Source organism: Ochotona curzoniae, unplaced genomic scaffold (genome assembly GCF_017591425.1).
Source record: "Ochotona curzoniae isolate NIBS_2020 unplaced genomic scaffold, NIBS_Ocur_1.0 contig_64, whole genome shotgun sequence".
NCBI lineage: Eukaryota > Metazoa > Chordata > Mammalia > Lagomorpha > Ochotonidae > Ochotona > Ochotona curzoniae.
The window spans coordinates 37268958-37285446 of record NW_024466502.1 but is presented as its reverse complement, the minus strand read 5'-3'; positions in this window follow the sequence as shown (position 1 = coordinate 37285446).

The window sequence follows — 16489 nt, the reverse complement described above, 5'->3', positions numbered from 1 at the left end:
TACATAAATATGTATCTATGAAGTCTTGTATAATGCAGGTGTGACATGTACATAAGATGGCAAATGTCATAGACAAGGCATTAAATGAAAAAATAAGTGATTTCTCCTTTTTTATGATTTCTGCTATCTTGAAGAAGGGCATGACATCTCAATCATCATAAGCCTTCTTAGCCGAGGAAGACGTCTCGATGATAAATATCGTGAAAGCTCACCAAAAAGGGAGAAGGAGTCAGTATTAAGGGTGACTTCCAAAGGAACCTTATCAGCTGGTACGGTTTCTTGTTTGATGTTTTTATACTACTATCTTTATGTTTTCATTACTCCGGCTCCAGTTTATATATGAAAGTAAAGTGCCTAGATCAATTCGATTAAAGTAATTGTATTTGTCTGAACAAAGTTCTCATGTGGGTGGTAGAAATGCAACTGTCTGACCATCACAAAATGTTTCCCAGGAGGTTGAAACTGGGAATGCATGTAGACATATGAGGTTTCCAAGGTTTAAATTTCTTTTTCAAATTTACACTAAACTTTCTTACTCTATACAGTCAATTCCATCATGCACATAAACAGCAGAATGTTAAACTTTCAACAGTTACAAATAATAATAATATTGATATTATTGTAATAATATGGGGAGAAACAGTGGGAGGGCCAGGTTTTAATGGAGAAAAGAGAGTACAAAGGCAATGGAATTTCTACACCTAAAAGAAGAAAAAAAATCACGGAAAATAATAAAAGTAACTTGAAAAATAATAACTAAATTGACTTTGATATTCAATTAAAGTTTCCAAACAAATAGAATTAAGGAGCAATAAAAGACAATATAGCTTAAACCTTTTTACTGTTCATAAGATTCATTTTGAATCATCACAGTTTACCTAAATAATTATTCTTATATCAGATGTGTCAAAGAAAGGAGGAACATTTACTAACATTTAAATCAAGTACCACTTTCAGATTTGCTTTTTGGTCATCCAATAGTTCTCACATGGAACATAAATGAGTCAGGGATTCTAAACTAGAATCCAGACAACTCTCATAAAACCTCCTATTACGCTAACATAATGAAACAATAGCACTCAATTGTTGAGCTTCATTTTAAATGGTACATCTATTATCACACGAATGAATACAAGCCTTGTGGTGTAACCAATAGGGCTGTCCTTAAATATACTAATTACATCAAGTGCAGGCAATAAAACAGGTGCTAAAACAATGTTCTTGCACACTGTTTTTCATTTACAGTGTCATAGAAGAACTTTAGTACAGACATTGGAATTCTGATCTATTTCCACAGACTCCCAAGTGAGGTTTAAAGAGCCAGGTTACTTTTACAGTTGTCTCTAATCTCAACAATAATTGCTGTTGGTAAACCTAAAAATTGATTTTTAAGTGACAATAAACCAATGAAGAAAGGAGCGTTTTAAGCAAATAATGCCAATGTTTATTGAAAATTCTACAGTCAATTTATATTTTGTTTCATTCTGTATGTGCATGTGTATATCTGCAATGCATAGATATACCACATATATTATATATCACATATATAATACTCACATATACACATATATTATATATCACATATATAACATATATAATACATTAGTTATTTATTTAAAATTCACAGTTGTAGAGAGAAAGAGAGGTGTCTTATTTTTCATCCACCGATTCACTCCTCAACAACCAAGATGCTTGGGTTTGCATCTGGGTCTCCCTCATGGGTGGCAGGCAACCATCTTCTACTGGTCTCCCGGATGCACCAAAAGGAATTGGAGTCAGATATAAAACACCACAGAATCAAGCAGGTGTCCAATAGGACTCGGGCGGTGGTTTAATTTCTAGCTCTGTCATTTTGCATTTCTAGATTATTTCTTTATAAATAAAGAAATCAACCTGTTACCAAGTAATAACCCAAGACAGTTGGACGCAATGCTAGGGAGCCCACAAAGTCAGTTTGCTTGCACAATATGAAAAACCAAACAAGCAAAAAAACTATTGTTGACATTGGGATGGTGGAAGTAAGCAGATTCATGCTGCTAAAACCAGAATAAGGAGCCAAAAAATGCCCTTTAATTTCCAGGCTCCAAAATAAATTAAAGATGACAGTTACTATTATCATTATTAATTATTAATTATTGTTCACTGGAAATGGAGCTCACACATGCTGGATGGCCAAATGGGTTGCAGTTTATCAGAATGGTTATTCCTAAATGGTAATTATGTTCTACCTTGTAGCCAGAATTTCCCTTTATGGATCTAAAATTTCCTTAAACAACTACTCCAAGCAATGCTGTCCAATAATGTTTATACACCAAATAAGAAGATGACTTCTGGAGTCAGGCAACTGATATCTTCAAAGGGCAAGCCATCTTCCTAAATTCAATGACTTCCCTCTTGATGAAGACATTAAAGGACAGCTACTGAAAAAGATAAGGGGATAGCTTATATTTTTAAATAATATGAGTTCTTCTGCTTGAGTCAAATCTTATTTTTTGTCCTATACTTTTTGCCTTTAGATGGTTAAGAATTCTTTTCAATATATTTCTGACACAATTTCCTTATATTCTTAATAATTTAATTGATAACAAAATCATTCAAATCCTTTGAGGAAAAGCTATTAGCATGTGTTAAACCTTTGTAACCCAAGCTATTCTGAATATTACAAAGAAACATTTCCATTATAAATGCACACTAAATTGCCTGTAATTATACTCACAAATACATAAAAAGCATAAGATAAAAATATGCCATTACAAAATTATGGATATCTTGTTTTACAAAAAAGGCTAATATTACTAAACACCATCCCAAATTCAAAATATGCGTGAATCTATTAAAAAAGCTTTTCTAATAAAAAATCTTTTAAAATTAGTTGTACTGTTTGGATCACAAAACTAGTAAAGTGTGAAGAATTGGTATGTAAATTACCTATTTTAAAATCTGTTAGTGTCTAATATAAAACAAAAGTTGGTTTTTAAATTACTAGCCTGTAATGAGATAACAACTTTAATGAGAGAGTAAGTTGTAACCAGGATGTTTTTGAATCTTAGAGCACAATTGGTTGAAAATCTCTATTAAAAAATGTTTCTGCTTAACTTTGAAATGACACAGTGGAAAGGAAGCCTGGGGTCTTTAGCAAAGACATGACATTTACTGTGCACCTAAATTCTTGTGTCCAGGGGTTTCCAAACATTCCTACAGCATTCCACTCTGCACGTGATAGGTCTCTCACACTGCTCTTCCACGGCAGAGGCTCACAATTTCTCTTTCATTCCTGTCTGACATTGACCTCTTCTCGATAAGAGATTGGAAAGTAATCTCCTTGTCAAAAGGACGTTCATGGAACATTCACCTAGCTGCCAACTTTAAGTTATTAAAAATGCAGCTTCAGAATCATAAGAGCGTATTTCAACTTCTCTGTTAGTGTTTAGAAATGTTCAGTTGCTCATATGTTAGTGAAGATAAAAAAAGCAGATTCAGTGAACTTAAGGTTATCAATCAGTTTGGGTGACACAGCAGACCTCTCACTAGTGTTGACTCGTGTTCCTCATGAATATTCATCCTTCTTCCTCCCGCTGCCTTCTTTCCATCTTCCTCTTCTTCAAGTTGATTAAAGTCACAGAGACCTGTAATTATAAATCTGCCATAAATGCTAAGTGTGGAAGAACAGGAAGCCCCAACATCGTGCTTTAATCTGTAATCTGTACAGTTACGTAAGATTTCCTGAGTAAGGCCAGCCACCGCTTGTGCAGCAGCCAAATATTAACACCCCAGTGCTGGTTAATTTCTGATTTTCTGTGCCATGTTGCTACATGGGCTCTTGGCTCTTCAAATAGCTTGAGATTGGTCATCACCTGACTGACCAACACAGAGCAGTCCCATCCACTTCTGCAGCAGAAGAACTGAGAAAACTAAACACTTCTCTAAAGAAACAAGTAAGACATTTCCCAAGTTTCAACTTCAATTCCCAGTGATTAAAACACATTCTGCCAGTATGCATGTCACTTCATACCTCTTGATTGCTGTGGAGAAAGGCTTGGGGGGAAATTTTTATGGTTACACTAACCAAGAACATATGAAGTGGCGATTTAGTAGAATAAGATGAGCAAAATATGAAAGTAGCTTTTAAAAATAGGGTAAGTAATCTTTTGGTTATAAAATATTTTTCTTGGAGAGCATTTCTGTAGAGCTGCAGTTAGTAAGCCCACATTATGTCTGATATTTATTCCCCATCAAAAACATTCAAATATTTTCAACTCGTAGAAACAAATTGAGATAATTACTGAATTACAATAGTCAGAAATTGTCAAGCTCATAAATTATGTTTTCAAGCATAATAACAAGTTAGACTCAACAATTTAAGCTCCCTACCTCTCCATGCTTCTACGTTTTAGTGAGAAATCTCTACTTCTAGATAGTATTTCACAGTCTTCAGAGCTATTTCACATATATTCCCTGAGTGTTCAGTAACCCTGGCTGCTTATATAATCTTTCATATTTAATGCTTCCCTTTATGTCCATTAGATAACATTAATCTCCAATAGTAGTTGAATGAATGATTGAATTAACTGATGAACAATTATAACCCATAATATGTGCTCTAATTAGGTTTGCATATGAATCGTGAAGTCTGAAAATCTGCTTTTACTATCCAAAAAATATTGTCATGTTCAACTCAGGAGGCTCTGGGGAATAAACATATATTACATTTAAAATATTAAGCCATCTGTTACATGCACTATGTTCAACACCCCAGGAATTTCCATCAGATCACCATTGCTGTTTTGCATTTGTAGACTTTCTAATCAAGGAAAGTTACTTCAAGGGCCACTCTTTTTCATCGATTTTCTCCACAAAAGAGCCACAGAAGTTTTCTATCAGTTAGTTAAACTTTGCCTTTATTAGTCGCACAGATTTTATCTAAATTTTTTTTTGCGTTTTTGGAAATGGAAAATTGCTTAGAAATATTAAATATATGAATAATGCATGTATATGGTGAGTTATAGGGTATTAGTACAATGTTTTGATTAGTATTAACTATAATCGTCTGTGGTATAAATACTCCTGACAGTTAACTTGAAAGTATAAATGACCTGCCAGTTGACCTTCCCAACTCCCAACTGAAGTTGGTGCTCTGCATTGAAAAATTAAAACAACTGCCTGCATTGCAAAATAATGCATTGAGTTGCCATCTGTAATGCCAGCATCCCATGTTGGCACTATCTGAGTTCTGGTTGCTCTACTGCCAATTCAACTCCTTGTCACTATACCAGGGAAAGCAGCAGAAGACAGCCCGAGTATATGGGCCCCTGAAACCACGTGGGAGGTCCCAAAGAAACGCCAAGACATTGGAAACCGCCCGGCCCACCCAGGTCATTTGTGAAGTGAGTTAATTAAAGGAACACTCTTCCCTTCTTCCAATTTCCATCTCTATCTATGTCTTAAAATAAATAAATAAAATCAAAATCCAAAAATTTAAAACAACTGCAATTTCAAAATATAGAGAAAAATATGTTTTTATTGAATACATGCAGAATTTCATTATTTTATCAATAGTTGTTGATTTCTGTATATGGGCCATTCTCATTATAGTTAGGTGGAATCTCAATACGCTTTTTATTTGCATTTTCGTAGAAATTAGGGAACCTGAGTAATTTTTCATTGTCTATTAGCAAACTGAATTTGTTTTATAGACTTACTTATTTTTATTGGAAAGTCAGATACACAGAGAGGAGGTGAAAGAGGAAGATCTTCCATCTGATGATTAACCTCTCAAGTGGCTGCAAAGGCCAGAGCTGAAATGATCTGAAGCTAGGAACCAGAAGCCTCTTACAGGTCTCTGACATGGGTGCAGTGTCCCAAGGCTTTGTGCCATCCCCTACTTCTTTCCTGGGCCACAAGCCGGGAGTTGGTTGGGAAATGGGACCACCAGGACACCAGCCAGTACCCATATGGGATCCCTGCAGGTGCAAAGTGAGGACCTTAGCCCCTAGGCTAGCGTCGGGATTCAAAGTTGTTCTTTTGAAAAATGTCTGCTCATGTCTTTGGCACATTTTTTAACAGGAATGTTTGCTTTGTTTTGTGAATTGCTGAAGCTCTTTGTAGATTTGGATATTGGTCCATTATCTGTTATGAAAAGAGTTTCTCCCATTCTGTTGATTTCCAACTCATCTTGGTGACTATTTCTTTGCTGTACAGAAGCTTCTTAGTTTGAAATAGTACCTTCTATTTATTTTCGTTTTAACCACCTGTGGATTGGATTTCTTTTCTAAGAAGATATTGCTGCTGATTATGTCTTGTAGAATGTTCCCTATTTTTTCTCTAGTAAGTTGATAGTATGTGGGTGTAGATATGAGTCCTTAATCCATTTCAAGTTGAGTTTTGTATAAGGTGGAAGATCGGAATCTTGTTTCTTACTTGTACTAGTTAATATTCACTTCTCACTATAACATTTGTTGAAGAGACTGACATTTCTCGCTGAGTTATTTTCAGTTCCTTTATTGAAGATTAGTTGCCTGTACATGCATAAATTATCTTCATGCATACTGTACATGTACCAATAACAATACCAGTAGCAAATTGTTTTGATCAATACTGCCAAATAGTGTGTCTTAAAATCTGGTATTGTGATTCTTCTAGCTTTCTTATTGTTTAAGACAGTTTTTGGCTATTTTGGATGTCTGTGTTTCTTGACAAATTTCTGCATCTTCTTTTCTAATTCTGAGAGGAATATCATTAGGACTTATTTGGGATCACATTTCAAATCTTAGTGGAAAATTTTCCAGTCTTTCTCCATTTAATTTGATTCTGACATTGGGCTTCACGTATATTGCTTTGATGCCTTTTTGTAGAAAATATCTTCTATGTTTATGTTGCTTAGTGTTGTCACTCCCCTAATGGCTTTGAAAGCCAGGGCAGGTTTTAAGTCAAATAAAAACCAGTAGGTTTCCCAGATCTCCCACTTGAATGCCAGGGCCCTAGCACTTGCGCCATCTTTCACTGCTTTTCTCAGGCACATTTGCAGGGAGCTGGAAGGGAAGTGAAGCAGCTGAGATTCCGATTGACACCCACAGGAGATGTCAGCACTGCAAATTGTGTTAACGCAATGCACCATACCACTGATCTTCATCTTCACCTAACTGAAATGATAACATTTGGGAGTTTTAGTTGAATGGCATCCATACAAGCATTTGGACTTCAGCTGATGATCTGGGAGACAAAAACCTTTTTTAAAAAAAGATGTATTTATTGATTTATTTTGCAAAGTCAGATATACAGAGAGGAGGAGAAACAGAGACGAAGATCCTCTGTCAGATGATTCACTCCCCAAGTGACCACGACGGCTGGTGCTGCGCCGATCCGAAGTCAGGAACCAAGCATCTCCTCCAAGTTTCCCATGCGGGTGCAGGATCCTAAGGCTTTTGGCTGTCCTTGACTGCCTTCCCAAGCCACAAGCAGGAAGCTGAATGGGAAGCGTGGCTGCCAGAATGAAAACAGGCGCCCGTATGGGATCCCGGCTATTTAAGGTAAGGACTTTAGTTGGTAGGCCATCGTGCCGGGCCCAGACAAAACTTTTAAGGATGTTGGAACTGTAGTGAATGCATACCGATATAGAGGTAAATTTTGAGAATTTCTAGGAGATAGTGCTAGACTGAATAATCATTTCTCAAAGATATCCATGTGTTAATCTTCTTGATTGATGTCACTTCAAATGATAAAGCTAACTTAGCAGATATGATTGAGTTAGGGATCTAGGATACTTACAGCACAGCACAACATGTTTTAGTATTTAGAAATTGAGGTAACTAAAATGGAATAAGTCTAAAAACCCTTTCTGTGCTTCCTTGACATGCTTCTTTTTTGGTGAAGCACAAAGTTTTGTCATGCTAATTTATTATTAATGTTTGATTCTTTGGGAATTCACAAAATTCTTAAATTTTTCAAGGGACCAACCAGCTCTAGCACAGAAATTGCAATTGCTCATCTAAAGAATAATATTATAAAGTTTTATTTAATATCTGCTACTTAGTAAAAAAATAAATACCTGTTGATAAAGTAATTCAAAGCACAGTGTTTTACTGAGCTAAGATGAATTATTGTACAACATTGCACTAAGAGATCTTTTCTGAGTCCATCCAAGCAAATGTAGCTCTAAGCAGTTTATCTTACAATACTAAAGCATTGAACCAGCTTGTTAATTGCTTAGAAGCCTCCGCTATGAAATCTAAAATCCCATTAAAGTGAAAATATCATGCATGTCATCTGCCTCTTTAGTAGTTTCAGATGTATTATGGTTATTTTTATTTGCATCCTTGTCTATGAAATAGTTTCTTGCTCACTGCTTCTAATAAGAATTTTGTGGACCTGTTTCTCCATTGCGTATAATAATAAAGAATTTAAAATTCTGCTACATAACAGTCATGTTTCCTTACTTCATTAGCATTGATAGGGCTTCAGATATTAATTCTGTAAAATAAAATTGAACAATAGATTTTTTTAGATTTATTTTAATGTAAAGTCAGATATATGCAGAGGAGGAGAGATAGAGAGGAAGATCTTCCATCCGCCAATTCACTCCCCAAGCAACCACAACAGCTGATGCTGAGTCGATCTGAAGCCAGAAGCCTGGAGCCTCTTCAGGGTCTCCCACCAGGAGGCCCAGATAATAACATTTAAAATGAAAATATTTTGAATAATTTCTGGCAATATACTGGAAAACTTTAACATTTGGAAATAAACCACATTGGCACCCTGCACTTATGTGGGATACTTGGATAAGGCTTTGGGCTCCTGTTTTTAGATCAGCTCAGCTCCAGCCATTGCAGCCCCCTGGGGAGTGAATCAACAGATGGAAGATTTTCTTCTTTGTCTCTTCTCTCTGTATATCTGACTTTCAAATTAAGAAAATCAAAAATAAAATTATCAGCCTTTCACTTTCTTTCTTTTTGAAACGCTCTATAAAAGGGCTGTGTTATTTCGGAAACTGATAAAACAGTTAATTCATTTTCATAAAATATTTCTATGTAAATGTATATACATGTATCAATATGACGTTTGATGTAGTTTGATCAATATGACGTTTCATTATTTTTTTAATTCGGCTTCAAACGAAGCCTTATATAGCTTTAGTTTAAGTACTCTGACTTGCAGAAAATATCGAGTTGAAATGAATCTATTATTTTTGGCAAAATGTAATAAAGCTCCTTTGTTATTTCTTACTACTTTTGCAGTTTGATGCACTGGTTTCACCCGCTTTTATACTCAACTTCATTTTTGCTCCACATCTTCACGTTTTCAGCTCCGGGCGTCTCCGTAATTTCCGTCCTTCCTGCTGTTCTTTGCACTCCTGTAGACTATGCCTCACTCCTACTTCAGGTCATTCTTTAAAGACCTGCTCCTCGGCACACTGGATGACTGTGATTATTCTGTTTGCTATATAAGGGGTTCATTTGCACTGACATATCCCAGGTTCTGCTCTAGTGTGTAAACATCATCACAATTCAAAGATGTTCTTGCAGAATAATAAAACTATAACAACATGGAAATTTCTGTTATATAAAATTTAGTTATCTTTCCTTGGTACCTTTCAGGGAATTCTTAAATCAGCAAAGTAGTGACAGATTACACAGAATTTTGCCAATGCTGTCAGTTATGGGCCATTATTATTCTCAATGTCACCTCTTAGGCAGATCTATTGGACATATCCATAGGTCATTGGCAGTTCTTATTGACCTTCTCATCCCTTGGGACCCAATACGTTAAGCTGTGAGAACTCCATATGGATGGCAACATTTTGCAAAACTGCACTTAAAAACATTTAGTTATAATCATAATAAGAATCAAGACTCAAGTAATAGTTTTCAAATTCAAATCAGAAATATGATTCTTTTTTCCACAGAATGTGTTTCTTATACCTCAATACCCTATCGTGATCATTCTTGCTTGCCTTACTATATTATTTAATGTAGTAAAATACAGATACATCTTCTTTTTAATAATTACATAAATACGATGAATATATTTGTGTAATAATAACTATATGTCGGCATCTATCAATAATTATACATAATTCCCTCTTTGATGTAATAATGAACAAACATGAAATATAAAGTGATAAAATTTTGAATTATGTTATACACCATAAATTAATGGAAAAATATTTTGGATAAAATCAGCTTCATTCCAAGTTGAATAAAATTTTGTTTACAAATCCTTTAAATGATCACTGGTGTAAAAAATGTGGATTTTATTTGGGTCTGAACCTGAGTGTATGGTTCTCACATGTATCAAAAGCCAGATATTTCTAGTTCTTACAATAATAATTCAGAAAAATAACTAAAATTAAAACTTTGGGACAACTGAAAATTCTAGAGATAATTTGAAAAAGGCCAGTGCTTGCCAGAGGTTAAGAAAGAAAGGGATAAATAGGCAGGCCACAGAGAAGGTTTAGGACAATGACATTTTGTTCAATAGTGTGGTGATAAGTCCATGTGTTCTTTGGGAAATCTGAGCAACACAAGAGATGAACAGGGCCTCCATGAAAGCAGTGGGTGCTTTTCAAAGATTTCTGGAACTGATTGCTCTGCGAAGACAGTGTTTTTTTTCTCTCCAGACACACAGATCTGAACATCGGTACCTTCACCTTCAGTTTGTGTTCACAGTTGTCACTGCTCACATCAGTGTTGCTGTGAAGCGGGGTTCTGTAAAAGAACTTCTCCAGTTGTGTGTGGGTATTTTATTTCATTCAAAACCTTTATTTATTTTTATTATTCCATTTGATTGAGAGAGATATTTTCCATGAACTGGTTCACTTACAGTTTGCTGGTTCACTTCTGGCTACACTGATGAGAAGCCCGAGTCCACACAGCTTGCTGGTGACTCAGCCGTGGCTTTATTCACTACGTCACAAAGCCAGCCCCATCATTTTAATTTGCGTATATGATGAAACTTGCACATACATATTTTTAAAGGCAGAGAGACAGAGGAAGTCAGAGATCTCCCCATCCACTGGTTTAGTCCCTAAATTGCTCTCAATCACATAGCTGGGCCAGGCCAAAACCAGAGGCTGGAAACACTCCACCATGATAGTCATGACATCATGTGCATTCTAAAGAGACAATGTGAAACAAAATGAAACAAAACAAACAAACAAACAAAGCAAAAAAAAAACAAAACAAAACCCTAAGATGAACAATACACCATGTGGACCAAATTCGCCACATTATGGGACAAGAAGAGGAAAAGACCCATAGATATTCTTTTTGAAGTGCCAAATTGACTGAGCCATTGGCCCTTGTTACAGTAAGTGTACTTTTCTTTTTGATTGACCAGATTTGCTCACCTTAGACAGACATTTTCAGAGACGCAGATTCAATGAAGTATATGGAGTATGGAGGTGTTGCTATCACTTCAGCACCTCATTCCCAAAAGCAAGTGAAATATATGGAATTAGTGAGGCAGTTTATCTGAAATTCATCCAGGTGCCATAGCACAGTGCCCCAGGTTTATAGATGATTCTCTTTTCCGCCTCCACCAGTGCCTAACACTCCCACTTCCAATTCTATACCTGCTGATAGTAACTATTGTTTGCCTCTGTACAAAATTCTGATTTGTTGTTTCTCTGAAGTATTAAAATTTGCCTTTAATTTTTCTGTGGCTTCAGCTTCAGAATTCGGTATAGGTACACATATTTTGTATGTATTAAAATATTACATTGGCAACTATGCTTTTTAATTCAGAAGTACATGATATATTCTTAATTTTACGTATAATCATGAATAATAGATCTGCAAAGTGTGCTAATTCAGTGTAACTATATCTTAGCAATCATTATCCGTCAACTGCCATACCTAGCACTACACTGAATTGACTGTTATGGTTACCTGATACAAAGACAAAAGTGATCATAGGTGTCAGGCTTTCTGACTATTCAATTTAGTGATTCCAGTTCCACAAGCTGTTTTGTTGCACAGAATTTGATCATTTTGATTTCATCTGAATTCTTACCCTTTTGGTCAGGTACGAAATCCCTACACAAAATCTGATTTTTTTTTCTTCTGTAAAAGATTAAGAATTGTCTCAATTAAAAGCAACTTCCATGTGGCTTCTAAGCATTTAAATGTTTGCTTGTTCTAATACATTTTTGCATATGTAAATCCAATTTTTAAATCCCAGCTTAATGTTTTTGTTTAGGAAGCCATGGAGAAGGTCAAAGTCAAATAAGCAGAGCAAGGAGAAGAGGAGGGGCAATTATAGCGCTTCTCATCACTGCAGAATTGGACATTTTGCAGTTGGTTAGGTATTAAAGTGTCATAGAGAGTCCCTTGGGTTTTGCATTCGTTTTGGCTTAATTAATGACTCACACGGCCTTTTCATCTGTGCTCCTAATGTCATTAATACAGCAACATTGTTTATTTCAGGCAAAAATCAAGAAGGTGAATATTTAATCATCCTGGCCAGCATCCTACTCACGTTTGAATGTCTAGGGATGTCTTCCTGATTCATGTTTAGATCTCATGCTGCCTTTTCTGTGGTTCAGATTCAGGAAAAGATATGGCTTCTAAACTTCAACTATTCTGAAGTTTCTTGAAAGTGTGTGTATATGTGTGTTTTCTTTTTGAAACTGTTTTAACAAAAACAGCCTAAGTCAATGTTTCAAAGGTAAAGAAAGATTTCAACTGCAATATGCTTCATGCTCCTTGAGCTATGGTTTTCCATAGGAAAATGTGGTCACTCATACAAGAAAAGAAAGGTTTATATTTGCCACTCTCAAAGAACAAGGTATCAGGTTGCAACCCTTACATCAGAAAGCAACGCACACTCAACACAGGCTGTTGCTATGCTATTATTGCATTATGATATTTACTATTTTTGTAACTTGGTTCTTACAAATTTACTGTAATTGTCTCCTTTTATTCTCTGTCTTTCCCTACCTCCCTCTATTCTTTTTTCCCTTCTTCTCTATCTGTTTTCTTTTTTTGGGGGGGTGGGACACAATAAATTGTGCTGAATGTATTTGTTCATTTTTTAAATATTTTATTTCCAGCAAACGTTTGGAGAAATATGCCTCATATGTGTTTCATACTCAAAAATTCTACATTAGATTTATTTTGTCCTTCAAAACTGGATTAGAGAGAGATGCCAACACATATGGGAACACCTGGAAGAGTTTATAGCTTGAATAACCTGCAGGAAACCATAAAGCCACATTTTCCATCAGTGTTATGGATTCAAAATTTGCATTTGGAAATGAACTTAAGCATGTACCTAAAATCTGTACAGAAAAAAATCCAAATGTAATGATTTTATATCTCATATATTTTTAGATATGTCATATCTTGAATGACATTTCAATAAAAATAAATACATGGTTGACTGGATTTTAACAAAGTAAGGTAATTTTCAGTTCTAGGTTTTTGTTTTATAATTAATACACCATTTTATGGTTCCCACATTCCACTCCATATCACAGTTAAACTTAATGGCTTTTCTCTACTTGTCTTGTCTGAGTTCTATTTGTATCTTTTCCCTCAAAAGACAGTAATAATTCAAATGTATCATTTGAACATAGTTTTCAGCTTTTCACGTAGCATCTGTGACATTATGCAATACATTATAATTTTTACAGTCTCTTGATATTAGATATTATGAGATAAGGAAGTGACTTAAGCAATTTGTTTTAACATCTACAGCATCTGAATTCTCCAGGTGAATAAATCCTTTAAAGAACTGAGTTGGTAAGAGACACTAGAAAAAATCTGCAGTCTGAAAGCTTCTGGCTGTTAACAATTACCATCTCAAAGAATATTTGAAAGCAATAATGGTGAAAGCTCAGAGTGCACCCCAAGGAGAAGTTATAGTAAGCATATATCACTTTAAATGCAAATCTGGGTTTCTAAACACACTAGTTATCACCGAGTGGATTTTCCAAGAGTCCTCTACACAGATAAATTGCTTTCCCATATTATCCTAAAGCTTGTGTTATGTATAAAATGTTGTTTTTTTCACTTTCGGTTTATGATTACAGCTACAGATGCTGTGCATTTTTGTGATGTGGAGTGAAGTTATGTGCCAACTTAGCCAGAGAAAAAATGTTACCCAATCATTGAAGTTTTCAGATTTACGGCCAAGTAGTTTTCCACCTTTGGGTTAAGTTACTCACTTCATGCTACTAACTTCTCCAGAGCAAAGATATTGAGCCAAAACGACTAGTGTTTACTATTCTCACTCAGTCTAGAGCTTAATTTAACTTGAGAAAATATGGCATATGTAATTTCTACTGTTCAGGTTTCATTTCAAAATAGGTCTACGTCTTCCAAAAAGAAGAGAAATAAAAAAAGAAGAAGAAAAAAAAATAAACTACCACAAAGAAGACAAAGTTGGACAAAAACTAAAAAAAAAAAAAAAAAGAACCAACACAAAAAAACAAAGCAAAGCCAAAAACACCACTCCATAGAAATCCTGAAAGCAAATAACTTAAATTAATCAATTAATAGAGAAAAATTAGTGGATTGAATCAAAAACAAAACCCATCTTTCTGCTGCTCATAAGAAACACATCTCATCAGCAAACATTTGTGGAAACTGCAAATGAAAAGATGGAAAATGATATTCCAGGCTAATGTACAAAAAAAAGTATAACCATTCTAATACTAGATAATATATACTTCAATGTGAAAAGCATTAAAAGGGTTGTAGAAAAAAGTGGGGGGGGGAAGGATAAAACAAAGATGCAGAAGCACACCACATAATGATTAATGGATCCACTCAGCACGAGGAAATAAACACAACAAATGCATATCCAACAAATGCCAGGAAACCAGCACCATGAAACAAATATTAATGGATTTTAAGGGAGAAATAAGTTTCAAAAAATAATGCTGAGGAAGCTTAACACTCTACTAATTTCTGTGGACAAATCAATGAGACAGAAACTAAACACGGAAACAACAGAGCTCAAGCACTAGAATAAATGGGCTTAATGAATATCTACAGAAGTTTCATTCCACAAACACAGAATACACTTTTTTTCTCCCACAAAGAACTCTCTGCAGCATTTTCCACAGTATAACTTACAAAATAAGCCTCAGGAAATTCTGAAACCATGAAGATCATATTATACATCTACCCTGACCATTGTGGAGTGAACTGGAAACCAGAAAGCCAAAATACCTTAGAATTATGCAAATACTTGGAAGCAGAACATGCTGCTGAACAAATAATGGGTTCTACCAAAAAGCAAAGGGGAAAAACATTCCTGGAAACAAATGAAGGCATCAGCACAACACGTGCAAAGGAGAGGGACGTAGCCAAAGGAACGCTAAAAGGAAAGTGCACGGCTATGTAAAATACCTGGAAAGGCACCAGTTAAAGAAGCTAGCTACACATTTGGAGAAGCTTGACAAGCAACAGCAAAATAATTCCATGATTGGAAACAAGCAAACAACAAACACAACAAAGAAACAAACATAAAACAATAGCAGAAATAATCAAATAGAGAAAGAAGAAAAATACGCAAGAGTCAGTTCTTCGAAAAAAAAAAATTAATAAAATAGATGAACCACTAGCACAAGTAACCAGAAAGAGAAGACATGCATGAATAAGAGATGAAAAAGGAGAAATGGAAACGGATTCCTCACAAATAAGTAGAATGATGATCAACTGTGACAAGTAGCTAGATCCCCACAAGTCAGAAGATCTAGCAGAAATGGATACAATTCTAGACATATACAATTAATCAAAATGTACCATGAGGCAATCGAAAACCGAATCGGAACTTTTATCAGGATGGAGATTGAATCAGTAATTAAATTCCTCCCAAAAAAAGCCCCCAGACCAATACAGCTTCACTACTGACTTCAACCAAACATTGCAAGAATCGACCCCTATACTCTAAAGACTATTCAAAACAATAGAGAGGAACTCTTAGAGATACAAAAGAGGAATAGACTTATAGAATGATATTCTTGATGAACAGGGTTGTATACATGCTGCAATGTCAGATTAACAGAGAAAGATCTTCCACCCATTGGTTCACTCCTTAAATGACTACCAAGCCCAGAGCTCGGTCAACACAAAGCCAGGAACAGGGGGCTTCTTCCAGTTCTCCCACATACATGCACAGTACACAAACTTTAAGTCATCTTTCTTTGCTTTACCAGGCTAAAAGCAGGGAGTTGGATTCCAAAATCAGTAGCCAGGACACAAACTGTTGCTACTATGAGATGCTGGCACGGCAAGTAGGAGCATTAGCCAGTAAAGCTGTTGTGCCTGTCTCAGTCTATTCCTCTGGATGATGATGCTTCATAGGAAGGATTGATTAAATTAACGATACAAGACAACATGGACTAAATAGTGCTGATATTCACCAACATAGTAAGATTGTCAAATTTTAAATTTTTAGTGGGAATTTGTGGGAAATGATTATAGATGCATTGGAACTGCTTTTGAAAGAAATGTCACCACATTCACAGATCTAGTTCTAATTAGGG